This window comes from Parasteatoda tepidariorum, chromosome 8 (assembly GCF_982258835.1).
Source record: "Parasteatoda tepidariorum strain Cologne lab strain chromosome 8, Ptep-v5.0, whole genome shotgun sequence".
NCBI classification, from domain to species: Eukaryota; Metazoa; Arthropoda; class Arachnida; order Araneae; family Theridiidae; genus Parasteatoda; species Parasteatoda tepidariorum.
The window spans coordinates 68,742,691-68,759,316 of record NC_141762.1 but is presented as its reverse complement, the minus strand read 5'-3'; the positions used below and the strand labels follow the sequence as shown (position 1 = coordinate 68,759,316).

General features: G+C 26.4%; 1 protein-coding gene across 2 annotated transcripts in view; it reads right to left on the bottom strand.

Annotated features, from left to right (window-relative positions):
- The window catches only part of LOC147806258 (uncharacterized), a 43,026-nt gene that overhangs the window by 7,399 nt on the left and 19,001 nt on the right, over positions 1 to 16,626 (bottom strand). The window lies entirely within an intron of this gene.

Sequence of the window (16,626 nt, the reverse complement as noted above, 5' to 3'; positions counted from 1 at the left end):
GTTTACTAGAAATATTTATTTGTAAAAAATATAATATATTGAAAAAATCCTTTTCACAAAGATATTCTTTTTAAATGACCTTAATTTTGATTTCACTAAATTTGCAGAAAAATGTGGCGAATGATTGAGATATGAAAAAATAAAAATATTTTATTTCTTATTTTTTCCTTTATTTCTCTTCATTCTTTCTTCTTTTAAAAACTTATTGCAAAATTTACCAATTTTAAATATTAACTTTTATAGTAATAATTCAGGAGAAAAATAAACCGATTCAATAAATTAAAATTCCGGATCAAATTACGGTAAAAAAACTGGCACCCTGAGTACATCATCCTAAAAATCTATTTTACGGTAAAATTGATACGGTAAATTTTTCCGTAAAATTTCATACCGTAATTGTTACAGTTATATTTATTTAATGACAATGAAGCAGTGATTTTACAGTAACATTAGTATTAAAATTACGGTATATCAAAATTTTTGTTCCCTGAAATTTAAAGGCAGCAAGGGATTTTACGGTAAAAAGTACTTGCACCCTGAGTGACGGTACTATTTTCTGTAATCTTTGCAGTGTTATGTGTGAGCTTAAATAAGAACACGTGACTGAAGAACATTATAAAATATTTACGTTCAAAATAATAATTCAGAGGAAAATCAGTGGATTTAATGCCTCTAAATGAGTTCTTAATATTAATTTCAATAACAAAACGTGTATTCTTAAGTAAGTTCACGTGACTGAAGAACAATCTGAAATATTTACCTTTAAAATGATAATTTAGGAGAAAATTAATCGAATTAATCCAATCTCCAAACGATATTCAAATATTTATTTCAAAAACAAAACGTGTATTCTTAAGTAAGTTCACGTGACTGTAGAACAATCTGAAATATTTACCTTTAAAATGATAATTTTGGAGAAAATTAATCGAATTAATATCTCCAAACGATTTTTAAATATTAATTTCAAAAACAAGATGTGTGAGCTTAAATGAGATCACGTGACTGTAGAACAATCCGAAATATTTACCTTTAAAATGATAATTTAGGAGAAAATAAATCGAACTAATATCTCCAAACGATTTTTAAAAATTAATTTCGAAAACTAAATGTGTGAGCCTGAATGAGGTCATGCAACTAAAAGACGATATGAAATATTTACCTTCCTAATAACAATTGGGTATAATATAGCTTACGTCACAGGTTGTGTTGTTCCTACTAAATTTAACCCATGAACGGCATTTTCTGCGAGCCTAACTTCAAGCCACAAATAAACAAACGAAGTGTTCGATCGTTTAAATAGCTGCTCGCCAGATTTTATTGCATTATAAAGAAAAGTTATTGAAACTAAATACAACTAAATAAACAACAACAACTAAATCAAATAACAACAACTACTAATAACAATAACTAAATAAACAACAACTAAATTCCATTCGTTTAGCATTGCGTCATATGTTGTTCCTACTGAATCGAAGTAGTTGTGTTTTTTTCATATTATACCCAATTGAGAGGGGAATAAAGCCAACTATACAAAACAGTTATTAAATATTCATTTTGAAGACATACTGTAAGAATTTAATTGAGACGTACAATCTGAAAACCTTCGTAATAACAAAAAGTAAATCGGTTCAAATATACGATGCAGTTTTTAAACATTCATCTCTAAAACATATTGTGTGAACTTAAATGCGATCATGTGACTGCAGAAAAACACTGTTGTCAACGCCTTTCCTTTTAGCCTCAGTGATGAATGATCCTTCCTCAAGGACGGGGTTAAGTGAGAATCGCTAAATGCTTCAAATTTGTGGAACAAGCCCCGTATTGTTTCGATAACCAATTTTAGACGGCTACCGTCTTATTTTTATGACTCTGAGGATAAGCGGTATTTGTACACTCAATATTTAGAGCTGAATGTCGCTAAGCTATTTCAAAAACTGAAACAATGCAACCGAACTATAAAATAAGCCCTTATTTATCACAAAATGAATGCATTAGAAGAAGGTTAATAAATTCAATAATATTTCACTTTTATTTGGTTTCAAAATATCCCAAGCACATCCAAGAAAGTTAAATTTCTGCTACTTTATATAATGTCTTCCAACATCTATTTGCATGTACTTTTAAAAAATGGTTCGATGTAATATCAGTACCTTGAACTCAAAAAAATTGATAAGTTATTAAATTAGAGCGTCTTCTGTTTCAGTTGAACTATAGGTATAATTAAATGCAAGATGGGTATATTTGTATCATATTAGGAATCTACTTATCATAGTTTCAAACTGAATGTCTCTAAGCTATTTCAAAAATTTTTCTTAGGTGCTCTCTTGTGTTGCAAATTTAAATTGCTTTTTGTGTGTATTGTCTGTTTGTTTTTGATCTTTAGTGATTGTATTGTTGTTTGATCTTTAGTGATTGTTTTTAAAATTGAGTATTTCATCTTTTTTAGTGATTTTTGGCAAAATGGTTATAGTTTATGCGATATTGTTGGACATTTGTTTCACACACATCCAGGAAATTATAAGGCGCAATTAAAAGTAAATGGGATTGATTTTCACCATTATGTGATTCATCTTTTCATCGTATAGCAATTGCGGTGAATTTCAACGATATTAGAGTTAAATGCATTCCAAATTCTTAACAGTATAGAAATAATATATGAAATACATAATAATTCTTGACAGAAAGGTACTCGAAAAACTGTTGGAAAGTAAAGAGAATGCTGAACCACAATATCAATATCTCCATGTATACATTAAACAAAAATCTATTCTTTTACGTAATTTTCTTATCGAAATCCTCTTCTTAATTTATTACTCAACCACGCTTCCTCGTTTCTTATTCTATATTTGGATTTCAAGTACGCAAGAATTAATGTTTTAAATTTTCTCTTAAACTGAGCCGTGAGGACCATATTATTCCCTCGACCTATTTAATGAACCAACTGAATTTACTGATGTTCTCTTTTTGCGTGTAACTCAAGAAGTCATCGGGATAATTTCGCAGAGATTTTCCCAAATATTTATTCAGAAGCACTTGGATGTCTCTTGTATAATGATTAAGATATATATATATATATATATATATATATATATTTATATATATATATATATATATATATATATATATATATATATATATATATATATATATATATATATATATATATATATATATATATATATATATATATATATATATATATATATATATATATATATATATATATATATATATATATATATATATATATATATATATATATATATATATATATATATATATATATATATATATATATATATATATATATATATATATATATATATATATATATTATATATTATATAACATAAGGAAAACCTTGAAGATTGACCATTATAATACATACTTTTTAAACTTAATTTCCCGATACTATGGTTACCCTTAAAACAAAATTTATTTAAGTTGTAGCTAATTAGCCCATAAAGCATACTAGATTATTCTAAGAGTGTAAAAATGTATTTTTAATGTTAAACAAATCAAATTTATTATCCCCTTGATCATCACGATATAGGGTAATTCGAAATATAACACTTTTAAAGCATTGTAAACAACTTATTCTTGTATTATTATTGTTAATGCACCTGTTTTTTTTTCCAATGTGACAGAAATAGACGACTCTCTTATCGAACTGGGTATCTACGTATGGGTATTTTAATTATTGCCTTTTTCGAAAAATTATTTCAACATCTAGCCATAATATCAATATTTTTAACAATACTGTTTGAAACATTTATATGGCAACAACTAGTTTTTAGCACAAAAACCTGTACAAAATATAGTTTTTATAAAAATGTAAAAGTTAATATTACTACTTAAACTAGAATAATACGTATGAGTAATATGAGTAAAAATTACTCAACTTTCGTATGAGTAATTTTTTTAAAGTTATCATTAATTGAGTAAAAACTCGCAACTTATTCTATGCTTTTGTATGAAGAAAGAGACAATAAAATGAATTATACTTCAAGAAAACGCATTGAAACGTGTCTTCTAAAGCTAACAGAGTTTCAAAATTTTATTATTTTTTCAATGTTTAAACTATTAGAAACATCAGAATAAAAACGACTGTTTCTAACATCCTTAAATGCATCAACAAAAAACAAAATTAAAGTTAATATTATCTTTAGAAACTTAAGGTATTAAAAGGCTTTTATGTGGTCAGTCATTTTTTATTTTTATTTTATAATTTTATGTAAAAAATGCACTTGGAGAAATTATTAAGGAGGTTCAACACACATTTCAGAGATTGTTTTAAAGAGAAATATTTTTCAAAGGATTTATGGAATATATTTACTTTAATAAATACAATACATAATTACAATACATAATAATAAATCATAATTACAATATTTTCCCTTCAGATTTAAATTAAAATTTGCTCATAATTCATTTTAAAGGAGATTTATTAAAAAATTTAATGTCAAGAATAAATGGTCACGTTCTTCAAAAGAAGAAAGGTTTAATAATAAATTTCTATCTCTCTAGCTTAGTTTTCCTAGAGAATTTTGTCTTTTCATCCTAATGTCACTGAGAAACAAGAAATGTTGTTTTTATCAATATCGTTTTCTTACACAGTGAAAAAGTTTCATTCGAAAATTATGGTAAAATAACCAGCAGCTGTCTGACCATCCAATTAACCGTCAAGTTTACGGTAATGAACATTTATTACCTTCACGGTTTTGAAATCGTTTACAATTAGTATGGTTAAAAAACCATGAATACAAAACTATGCGGTTTTTTAACCCTTTACAACTAGCTTGGTTTCAAAGACGTACAAAATAAATTTAGCATGATATTGGAGCTAGTGTTTTCGTTAGGTAATGGGCATTAAAAAAGGTTGTGGTTGAGTTGTGTTTTATAAAATGAATATCTGGTTGTTTCACCATCTTAAGAGCTAGGAAAACCAGACATATTTGTGCAAAACAGCTTCATGGTGCTGCCATCTATGCATGAGTGAAAGAAAAAAATATTGCGGTCGCAATGCAGGGATTTGAGCCTTCGTTCAGTAGGTCATGAGATTGAAAGATTAGCTTTCTCGGCTATAACGTCTAGCTGCATGGAACTGAGTTGCTTCATTGAGTGGGCCAAGTTTGTACCATAAAACTCTGGTTGCTGAACCGTATTAAGTGAAAAAAGTTATTAGACGGTTTTTTTCTACAGTTATCAGTTGTTTTGTTTGAATGTGGTAAAATAGAAATTAAATAAATTGATATTTAACCATTTTGTCTGAGAAACTTCTAACAGTGTGTGTTTGTAATATGGTATTTAATTTCAGTAATAATCGCTTTGAAACTAAAAGATTAAATTATCTAATAACTTTTCTATAAATTTATTTTTAATTGAAATTAAACTTTAATTTAATTCAGCATTTTATGGTTAGTGAGCTTGACATCGATTTTTTTAGCAATAATGCATCGCTTTCATAGACTGCATGAAGAAAAAATATTTTTTCTTAAAAAGCAATAAGCCAAATAAGAAATCTCAAACCTTGCAATGCTTAGCGTAAATTTAATAGTTTGATTGCTTATTATAAATAATACATCGCTTCTTTTTTAAATGAGATACAATATTGATAATGAAATTATGACTTCTCAATAGCATAATGGTTAAACTCAATTCTCATAAAAACCCAGAATAGAGAAAGAATGAATAGAAAACAGAAATCGAAATCTACTAATGACTGATGTAAATTTATGTAATTTAAAAAAAACAACAATAAGTTCAATTTTCGACATATTTAGTGCGATAAATAATTCAATTGAGTCATTAATTGTTGCAGAAAAATATTTAATACTAGAGGGCTGCGCCCCCTGCTCTCTAACGCTCGCCAACCCCCGAAAATTGCTACGCAATCTTATATGGTTTGCTTCGCAAACCAAGCTCGCTTCTCTCGCTACTAACTTAGGTACATTGCAAATGCACAAAATTATAAGAATTCAAAACAATCATTCAAATCCATATAGCAACTTTTTTTTTAAAAAAAAAATTAGCATTATAGGAAAACGTTTCCCTATATAACATAAAATCATAATGGTCTGACACTGTTTTCCATTGTTGTCGGAGCATTTTTATTGGCCGGAAAATCAGTAGGATCCAGTTATCTCCCATTCATTTCCATATTGTTTAGGTTGTCATCAGCAGATCACACTTAGTGAGAAAGTTCCCTCTGGTTATTTCAGTTTCCGTTTTCAAAAGCGCTATATGTTGAGCCACCTCAGCTATATTTGGCATGTGACATTTTTAGCGGCAATCATTGATCGATTTTCTAGCGTTGCCATTCGGGGAGTTGTAATGAGGCTTTTTTTTGTCGCCGTGTAAGAGAAATATATGTATAGATAAGGCACACTAAACTGTATCAATTCTAGTTTTGATTAATCAAGCAATTTTTAAATAGTTTTTTTTTTCGTTTCATCGTTTACTATTAATTTAATCATTTGGTCGTGCATAGCTAAAATGTAACGAAAACACAACAAAAACCGAAAATAAAAGTATTTTAAACTAATTACTGATACAAATCGCTATAAATTCGGATAAACAAGAAGTTTTACTTCAGAGAATATTTAGTGTAAAAAACAATTTAACTAAGCCATTAATTATTTCAAAAAAGAGAATATTTAATATAAAGCACACTATGCTATAAACTATTCAAGTTTTTATTAATGCTTGGTTAATTGAACAATTTTTAAATAGTCCAAGTTTCGATATTTATTTTGAATTAAATTAATCGTTTTAATCGATTAATCTTACATTATTTAATCCTTTCTTATTGAAATGAGATTTAGTATTATGAATGGAATTGCGATTCTTCAATGGCATAAAATGACGCTATCGTAAAAACGAGTCCCAGAGAAAAATGTGACGAGAACGAAAAAACAAAATCCCCAAGTTTGTAATGATTGATGTGAATCGCAATGGTTTAAAAAAATACGAACAGTTAAATTTTACTGAGACTTATAAGAAGAATAGTATGATGACACGTCAAGTTCGGAAAAAAACTCAAATTGAAGATTTCAAAGCTTTAGTTCTGCAGCTTTATCATTTCGGCAATAACAGTGCCAAATTGAAAATACTTTCATGGCCCGTAACAAAAGATTTGAATCTTCAAGGATGTTGATGATGTCAGTTATTTTTCAACCTGTGCAAGTGAATTTTTAGATACAAAATATTAGCTGTCATAATGGTTCTGGCAACATTTAGTATCCGGATTGAGCGAAACAGAAAGGAAGTCAAACCATTCTTTCTTTCCTATCATATAAAAGTTTTTGACAAAAGACTCTGAGCTCCGGTTCGTGGTAGATAAATGCACTTGTTCTTGAAATTATGCCAATTTTATGAGAAGGTAATGAGTGTTAATTGCAAAATATAGAAATAGCTCATTTTGCCAGATAAAACTCGAGTGAGTCATGTTTCATGTTTAAAATAACAACTCATTGTATTTTACATATAATAAATATATTACAAGTCAAAACAGGAATTATTTAAATATGTTAACATCTTCTTAGTATAAAATGTGGTTCGAAATGTCAAAATTTCAAAAACCTTTATTAGTAAAAAATAATTGTAAATTCCACAGAAAAAATAACATAGTTGCTTATAGAAAAAAACCTGTTTGAAGATATATTTAGATTTTTTTCTGTTTGTAATCGTTACCTGCGCTCTACAATAAATTCCTGTTTTTTATAGACTTTCTCCTTACATTTGACAGCTTAAATCTTTTTCTTTTTCTTTAACAATACAGTTTTTCTCTGTTTTTCACCTAACTATAATCGGATTAAAACTTAGTTCAAACTCCGGCTTATTCCATGTAGTTTTGCTTACAGTAAGATAACCTTATCTTTTTTCAAAACATTCCATCACAACAAAACATCATTATTTTCTATAATTGCCTCAGAAATTATTTTATGCTTTGAACATCGTTTGAATAAAATTTCGACTCTATTTTATTGTCAGACTGATTATTATCTTTCATACGAATTCTGCTCTTGGCTCGCACCGACCGCTATGCTGACAGTTATTTTAGAGATTTTTTTCCTTTTGCTAAAATGACAGACTTTGGATCATAAAATAACAGTATTCATCTGCTTGAAAACAGAAGTCCTTTTTGAAATAACAGTACTTTTTTAAGAAATAAGCTGTCTTATATGGCCACACTAGCTGATATTTTGTTTCTGTAAATTTAACAGATTTGTTTTCCGGTGTAGTGATGAAAAGAAAATTTATTCATGTAATTTTGTGCTAAGGTGAATTAGGTGATGTATCTCTCATGGACGTTCAAACAATATAAATATTAAGTTTGTCATATACATGATAAGGAGCTCGAATTACGAACAAACAGTTTAAAAGTATTAATTTCGTTTTAAAGTGAAGTATTCGTTTCAGGGATTTTATTTGGATAAGTAGTTATTTTAGTTCTTCAGTACGGTATGTCTTTCAGTATTCTGAAAAATTAATGCTCTGTGAATAACTTTTGATTTAGTTATAGGATTTTATTGAACTAGGAATCAATTTTTATGATTCTTGGATAGATCTTTAATAAGTAAACATGTGTGGGTCGTATTTTTTTTATGGAATCAGACACAAAATGAAAGCAATTTCTCTGAATTAACTTAGACTTATTTACTTATTTACCAGCCTTATCTTTTGACCCTCTAAATGTAGAAGTTATCAATAAATTGTGGATAGCAGGCAACGAGAACGGTCGAAATTTAGATTTGCATTACATTTCACAGGTTTCCCTATATCTTCGTTAAAATATTACACGCTTGAAAATACTTTTGCACGTTATTACAAAAATCGTGTATTTCAAACATTAATAATAATAATTTGTTACAATTATTTAACAGAATAGTTAGTTAATATATATTCCATACAAAAATAGATAATAAATAGTTATGTTATTTAAAATAATGAAATTTTTTTAAAATCAGATCTGTCTCCAAAATTATTATTTTTTTCCCATTCTAATTTAAGTGCTTAAAAAGTGTAAAAAAATAATGAAAAAATCATTACAATAATTTATGAAAGATTTATTAAATTTTAATCTTTGACTTACTTTTTTAGAATCTTATTATTAGTGTTGCAAATACACATTTCACAGCTAAATAACTACTTTTTTTAACACTTTTTCAGGAAGCTATTTGATTAAATACTGAATGAATTTTATTAATACCTATTTTAAAATTTTTATATTTCGATTTCTTGGCCCCTTTATACAATTTCGTATGCAAAAAAAATCGACTATTTTTTTCAATTATTCTTAAGTTGTTTTATTAATCTATGAAATGAAGAAAATTAACGATTTCAAAACCTTTTTTAACACTGAATTTATGTTTCGAAAATCATAAAAAATAATTCTTGATTGAATATGAAATCCAATTTATTTGCTTAAAAACTATTCCATTTGTTTATGGAACTCAGGATGTGTCAAAGTATTGCATAATTAAACTTCTCTTTGCGTTGAAGAAGACCGCAACCAACAAACTTATTTTTCAAACCTTATAACCTTCAAATGCATCGGAGAAAATCAATTCGAACAACAAATTGGCATCACTTAAAAAATCATACAAAATTTTTTTAAATGTAAATTTTCAATTAATTTGTTTTAAACATTTCTTCTTATTGATTCCTCCTATATTACGCCCCAATTATTATTTATAACTGTTGTCATTGAATGTTAAAAAGGATTATGTTTTCAAGCAAAATGATATCTCAAATTTCATAACACTTAATTGCATCAGAGAAAAGTGATGTTATAATTAGCATTAATTCAAAAAATAATCTAAAAACAATTTTAAAACATAAACTTTTAAATAATTTGTTTAGAAAAATGCCAAATTGTCCTAACATGTTTTCAAATACATATATTATGCCTAAAAGGAATTCAGAATTTCTTTTTCCTGTTGAAAGAAATCAGATTTACAAGTACATTTTCTTTTCAATGTTGATAAAAAAATCAAACTTTTGAGTTACTAACATATAAAGGTCTATTTTTTAAATAAATGTCTGTAATAAGGTTTTGTAATGCCTGTTTTTATCGCATGTTTTCAATGAATCATATATGTTAGTAAAATTGCTTTTAAGCCTTAACTGCAGAAGAAAAAAGTAATTATAAAATGAATAAGCATTAGTTTTGTGAACCATCAAAATTAACTTTTGATTACAAACATTCAATCAATTTGCTTAAAAAATTACCCAAACAAATTTTCAAATATTATTCACCTAAAAGTAATTCATTATTTCTTTGTCATTTAGAGTTGAATGAAAGCAATTTTGTAAGAAAACTTACTTTTCAAATCTGGCAATATTTTATTGTACCAATACAATAAATTTTTCATTAGTTCATGAACCATTGAACATATTTATGGCTTTTAAGAAATGCTGGTAATAATTTCAGTAATTTTCAATAATTTCATGTTATTTAATGTAATTTCATTAATTTGTAATAATTACATATAATGTAACTGGTAATAATTACAATAACTTTTCAAACCAGATGATATTTTAATGCACTAGAGATAAAAGTTTTTAAGACAATGAAGTAATAATTTCAATTAATTTGTGTTAAGTGTTGCTTTTATATGCCTAAATGTATCACTCAATTGTTTGACAAATGGAACAGAATGTTTACAAGAAAACTGACTTTTCAAACCAGATAAAATTTTAATGCACTAAAGATAAAATTTTTTTAAACAATGAAGTAATTATTCTTTTGTTCTATCTCTCTTTTCATTTTTTTTAAAAGCAGTACCATAAACTCTCATTCATAAAATTTCTTTGAATTCATTTTATTTAGCAGTTTAGTTTCCTTTTCCTCAAGAAATTATGTTCGTTAGAAACTGGCTATAGTAAGTTTGATTTTTTTCAAATTTTATTTCGAAATAATTGATCTTAATTGTCTGAATCATATACAGCTATTCTTAAATTAATTATTTTGTTTTGAATATTTTGATATTTAAATAATATTTTAATGTAGTTAAAATGTAATAATTTTTAAATATCGAAATTGTTGAACAATCGTATGCGCATTTTGGAATTATTCATTATATTATATTTTTTCTGAATTTTTTGTTAAATTTGCATTATTTGTTAAACATGTATTATTCAAAAGGTAATTCAGATCAAACATCAAAGGCAATAAAATCGATTTAATTATAAATCAGAAGATATTTTTAAGAAATTAGAATTTATTTTTTAATCTAAAAGATTTCAATTTTCTTTTAACATGAATTTTAGATTGAGAAATTTGTTTTATTCAAATGATATTTTTTTTTGCCTGAGATTTTTTAAACAGTTTTTAATATTTTAACGACGTTTATCCATTAATGTTGGTCAACTGATAATCTTCATTAAAGACTGTCACTTTTATCCATCAGCAAAAGTTTGATGGTTTTTAATATTTTTAACGACGGTCTTTAAAAAAGTTAGTAGATAAATAGAAATTTATTTAAAATTTACCGTAATATTATTTTGGAATGAATTTCAAAGAAATAGAGACTCGCATGATAAAAATTTAAATAACATTTGCCTTTAAGGTATCTCTGACAATTGCAAGAACTTGTATTACGACAAAATTTTTGAAATTGAGTTTATCATAAATTTAGAATACCTGTAATCTTAGTTATCTTAAAATACTGTATTTTTGTGAAAGTTTTTGTGTTTTACTTTTGTGCAGTTTTTGTGTAAGGTGATAATAGTGGATAGAGCAATAATTTTAAGTCTTTGGATGCGTTTTTTTCAAAATAATTCTTTTTCTCCACATTTTACACCACTTTAAACGCAATGTCTCATGCTGGTTTTAAAATAGTTGTCTACAATTTTTCATAAGTGTTTATGATTACAACACATGTGTTTTGAACTACAGACTGAAAAAAAATGCAGAACTTCATATTTATGCATATATTTTCACAGAGAGAGGTGTTGAAATTTTTAAAAATTTGCTTTTTAATTACATTTATCCCTAACTCAAGATTATAAGTGCCTGCTTTTAAGATAATAATTCGAAACATAGTTGATAGCTTTCTATATAAAATACTAAAATAATTTTTTTGTTAGGCGATAGAAATTAATTTTTTTACTGTGTTTAGCGTATATGCTAAAAAGTGCCTAATTTTTACCTAAAAATGGCCATTTATTTAAAAATAATAATAATTATAATACTTTATTTGCTAGTTTTATAAGGTTTTGAAAATAATAAAAGAAATAAACTAGTTTTTAAGAATTTTACACTAATATTTTTAAAAAAAGTTGTTGAAATTAGTCGGATACCTTGAAGAAAAACATTTCATAAATAATTTTATATAATTACTACTTACACTTACGTACAATAATTTGCAAACAACAAATGTATCAGTTGAATAATTATTAAAATAATGCTCAGTGCAAAGTCACTTTATTTAAATTTCACACCTAAAATCAACTTTCAAAAGTACTTGTTTATATATTTTTCACCCAAGTACTTGTTTTCAAGATTTTTTGAATGCCAGATTTTAGAGGACTTTAAAACAAATATTAATATATGCATGCGCCTTATTCTGATTGAAAAAAAAAACAAAAAAAGAAAACAAACTCTTGGTGAAAGTCTAAAATTATTAACATTCGCAAAATTTACAGTATTTTCCAATCTTATTAAGTTTTTTAAGCTTATTATTTCAAGCATGCCAAAGTTTTTATCGACCCATCTGTCTTTAGGCGAATTAAAAATGCTCAAAGAATTACTTATTTTGGCTGAATTTGTGCTAGTTATTAAAATAAATATTTAATTAGGCTAATTAGGACAAGTCTTTAACAAATGAACTTATTGTAAACTGCAAAATAAATTCGGATAATTGAATGATATTGAGCAATTAAGGATAATTTTTTTAAGACTAAACGTATGTAGGTTCTCTGCAATAAAACCAAAACGTGTGGGCTGGTTTAAAAATACTTGAAATTTTCCTGATTAGCCAGACGATTCGCAAAATGACGGCGACTATTTGCAAGGATCTGGTTTGATTGAATATTATTAAAAAATATTTACTTTAACAATAAATAGTAACACTATAACTATAAATAGTATAACTATGAAGAGTACATCAGAATGTCAGAACATTTTTTGAGTAAGAAAGTATTGTCTGAAAGTATCAATATCATAATATCGTAGAATAAGAATAATATTATTCAAATTTTCAAATTTATACCATATTAAGGGGGGCGTAATTCGCAAAATATTATAATTTAATACACGGATAAAAATATTCCGGTAAAATTACCGTACTCGTATGATAATGACATTTCTGGTTCAAAAACGAATCTGCTAATAAAAGCAAAAATATACGGTATTTAAACCATTTATTTTGTAATTTTTCCATTTATATGGTAATGGTTTACCAGAAATTTTGTCTTTCACATTTATAGTTCGTATTACCGCACATTCACAAAAAATAGTAATTCATAAGTAACTTAATAAATATAATAATAATAATAATAATAATATGTGTAATAATATAAGTAACTGAATTAATATTATACCATTCTCTAAGGTAATATAAAATGTCCAAACTTTACCACATTTACCAAATTTTTATATCATATTATAAAACAATATTTTGTTGTTAATTTTACCAAAATCATTACGAATACGCTTTGGTACAAATTATCGTGTTTTTTAGTATTCCCATAGAACTCAGTAATTAGCATATTCTGGTAGTTTTGACCATACTTTATCTTCTTAATCATTCATTCGCTTTAATCATTTATATTTCATCATTCATATTTATCATTCGTAATGAAAGTAAAAACTTTTTATAGTATTTAAATTCCGATTTTGAATTCTATTCTATAGCTAAAAATACTTTTTTTGTTGACATTGATTATGTAACTTACTCTTAAAAATTTGAAGCGGATGAACCATAGTATAATTAAAATTTGTTACAATTCTTATATGACATAAAATTGAACCATATTATCTCCCAAAAGAATCTAGTTTAAACTATATTAGAGAGGATATTATGGTTTAATTTAACATGTTAAGGTCTGTCTGGTATTGCGGTTTATGGCACAGATTTTACGGTTTAACGTCTAAGCTGTTTTATTTGAGAGAGTATGGTTGGAATTTCAGTAAAGTACTGCGTGCATCATGTTGTTTACGAAGCGTTACTAAATGCGTTTTGACGCATTCCCTTTTCGCCATGCTTGTTATCTTTTTTTTGTTTGAATCGAAATCCGGCATAACAGATGGGATTTTAGATAACGAAATAACTCACTGATAAAGTAAGTTTTATTTTGTTTTGAAATAAGAACATCCAAATTTCTTCAACATGGTACTATTTTTTCACTAATAAGAAAACTGTTTTGGGAAATAATTTTATACCTAAAAAACATTATATTTAAATTAAGATTTGTTACGGTAATAAAAATTATTAAATAACTTTAATATTCTTCATAGCAGTATATCAATGTTTGCATTCTTTATTTAAATAACGTTTAAATATTTTTGATTTTTTATATACGCTGTAATTTCTGGTTCAAAGCGTAGAATATTAAAATTTAAATGTCCGACCGAAAGCGATTTGACATACAGATAATTCGCAGTCCGAGGATTAGAACATTCTACGATGAAACTTTTGAGAAAATTGAGCAAAGACTGAAATGGGATTTTCTGATTGGTTAATTTAAATTTAACTATACATTTTTTAAAAATATTGTAAAGATCTCATCAGTAATATTTGCAAGCTTATAGCTCTGAGTGATAAAAAAAGTTAATTGCGTGCACTTTAACATTTAATAAGATAAATGCAATGAATAGCATGAACGTGGTAGCATTTAAGGACTACATCACCAAATTAACGTTTCTAAAGTATCATCTGATGCCACCTGTTTATTTTGTTTATAGTAATTCTTTTAAAATATGTTTAGATAAAAGTAAATAATTTAAAATCAACGGAATTTTAAATAAAAAATTAGCAAAATTACTGGAAACGGGATACTAATTCACTCAGGATTAGAAACGTAAAAAATCACCATACTATTATTAACCCTTATGATTCTTAATTAATATAGGTAATATATGCATATTAAAATAAAAGAAATAAGCTACATAGCTAATATAATTAAAAGGGAAAATTAATGGAGTAAAAGTATTTTTCGCTTAGAAAAACCGTAAAAAATTGTCATACTATTATTAGCGACAATCATGCTTAATTATTGTTGATAATGTATAATAATTTAAATAAAAAAATAACCTATCAACTAAAAAGCAAAGTTAATGGAGAAAAGGTTAAGGGAAATTCGTTTAGGGGAATCGTAGAAAATTGACATACGCAGATGACGCCTAATTAATTTTGATAATATGTACTATTGGTAATAAGATAATTGGTGCAGTTTCAAAAAGAATTCTACAACTTGAATTCCGCATTTTCAAAAAATATTTTTTCAGCTTTTGCAAAGATAGTATGTATATTAATATTTAAATGAATAAGAATTTAAATGATTTTTTTCACCACTACTTATAAATATTTTAAAGAGTAAATTAAAGGTCAAATAGAGAAATAGTCATGTTCCAAAGTCCTTATCAAGGCCTTATAAGAACTCTTTGGTTTTTATAATTTCGACTTTAGTTTGCCGTCACCGACAAATGTATTTCGCGCAAAATTCAATTGTTCAAGTGTTACTCAATTAGTGACAAATATACTAAAATAGGTATAAAGTATTATATTGATACATATGGTGACTGTTAAAATTGCGTCAATACTAATCGCTTTGATAATGATACTGGGGAAATAAGTGTCTTAAGGCCCCTTGAAAAAGATATGTACATCAAAATATGTACTTGAAAAGTATGAGGATAAAGAAAGGACAGAGGATAGGTACGAAAGGAAAAAATTGCTTTAAAGTATTTAGTTTTGAGTATCATGAGTTGATTGCCAGCAATATCATCATGCCAAGTAATACTTAACTCAGTTAATACTTATTTTGATGTGATGAATTACGAAAAATGTGCTTAGATTGATATAATAACGTAAAGTCACCAGAAAGGCAACAAATAACAATAAATAAGAATATTAAGTAATTTCAGCTTCATAAATTGAAAAGCTGAGTGGAAAAACCCGATAAGTGACATTTTCAGAGAGACTATAATCAGGGAAAGAAGAAAAAAGTGGTACCTGAACTATTTTATTCATTAAAAGGCCGAATATTTTTTCATCTTAATTTATTAACCACTGCCTAATTTGAAATGAAAGTCACGCAATCATACATAAAACTAACGTGGATAATTTTAGTTAAGATTAAAGTGAAAGAAAAACAATCCTGTTATATTGAACACACCCATATTGATGGAATTCATTAATTTTTCCTGACTCATAAATACAACTAGAAATGGCACTTACCTATTTCTTCCACTAAGCTCTCAAATTGTGTCGGTATATAACTTTCAGTTTTGTGTATGATTTCGTAGTGTTGTTTAGTACTTATTTAATGACTTTCTTTTTTTATTCACAAAGTACGAAGAACGGGTATTTAGCTAGATTTTTTTTTTAAAATTTAAAAATGAAAAGTTTTAATTTTTATTATTTCTTACACATTGTAAAATAATTTAACAGATTATTT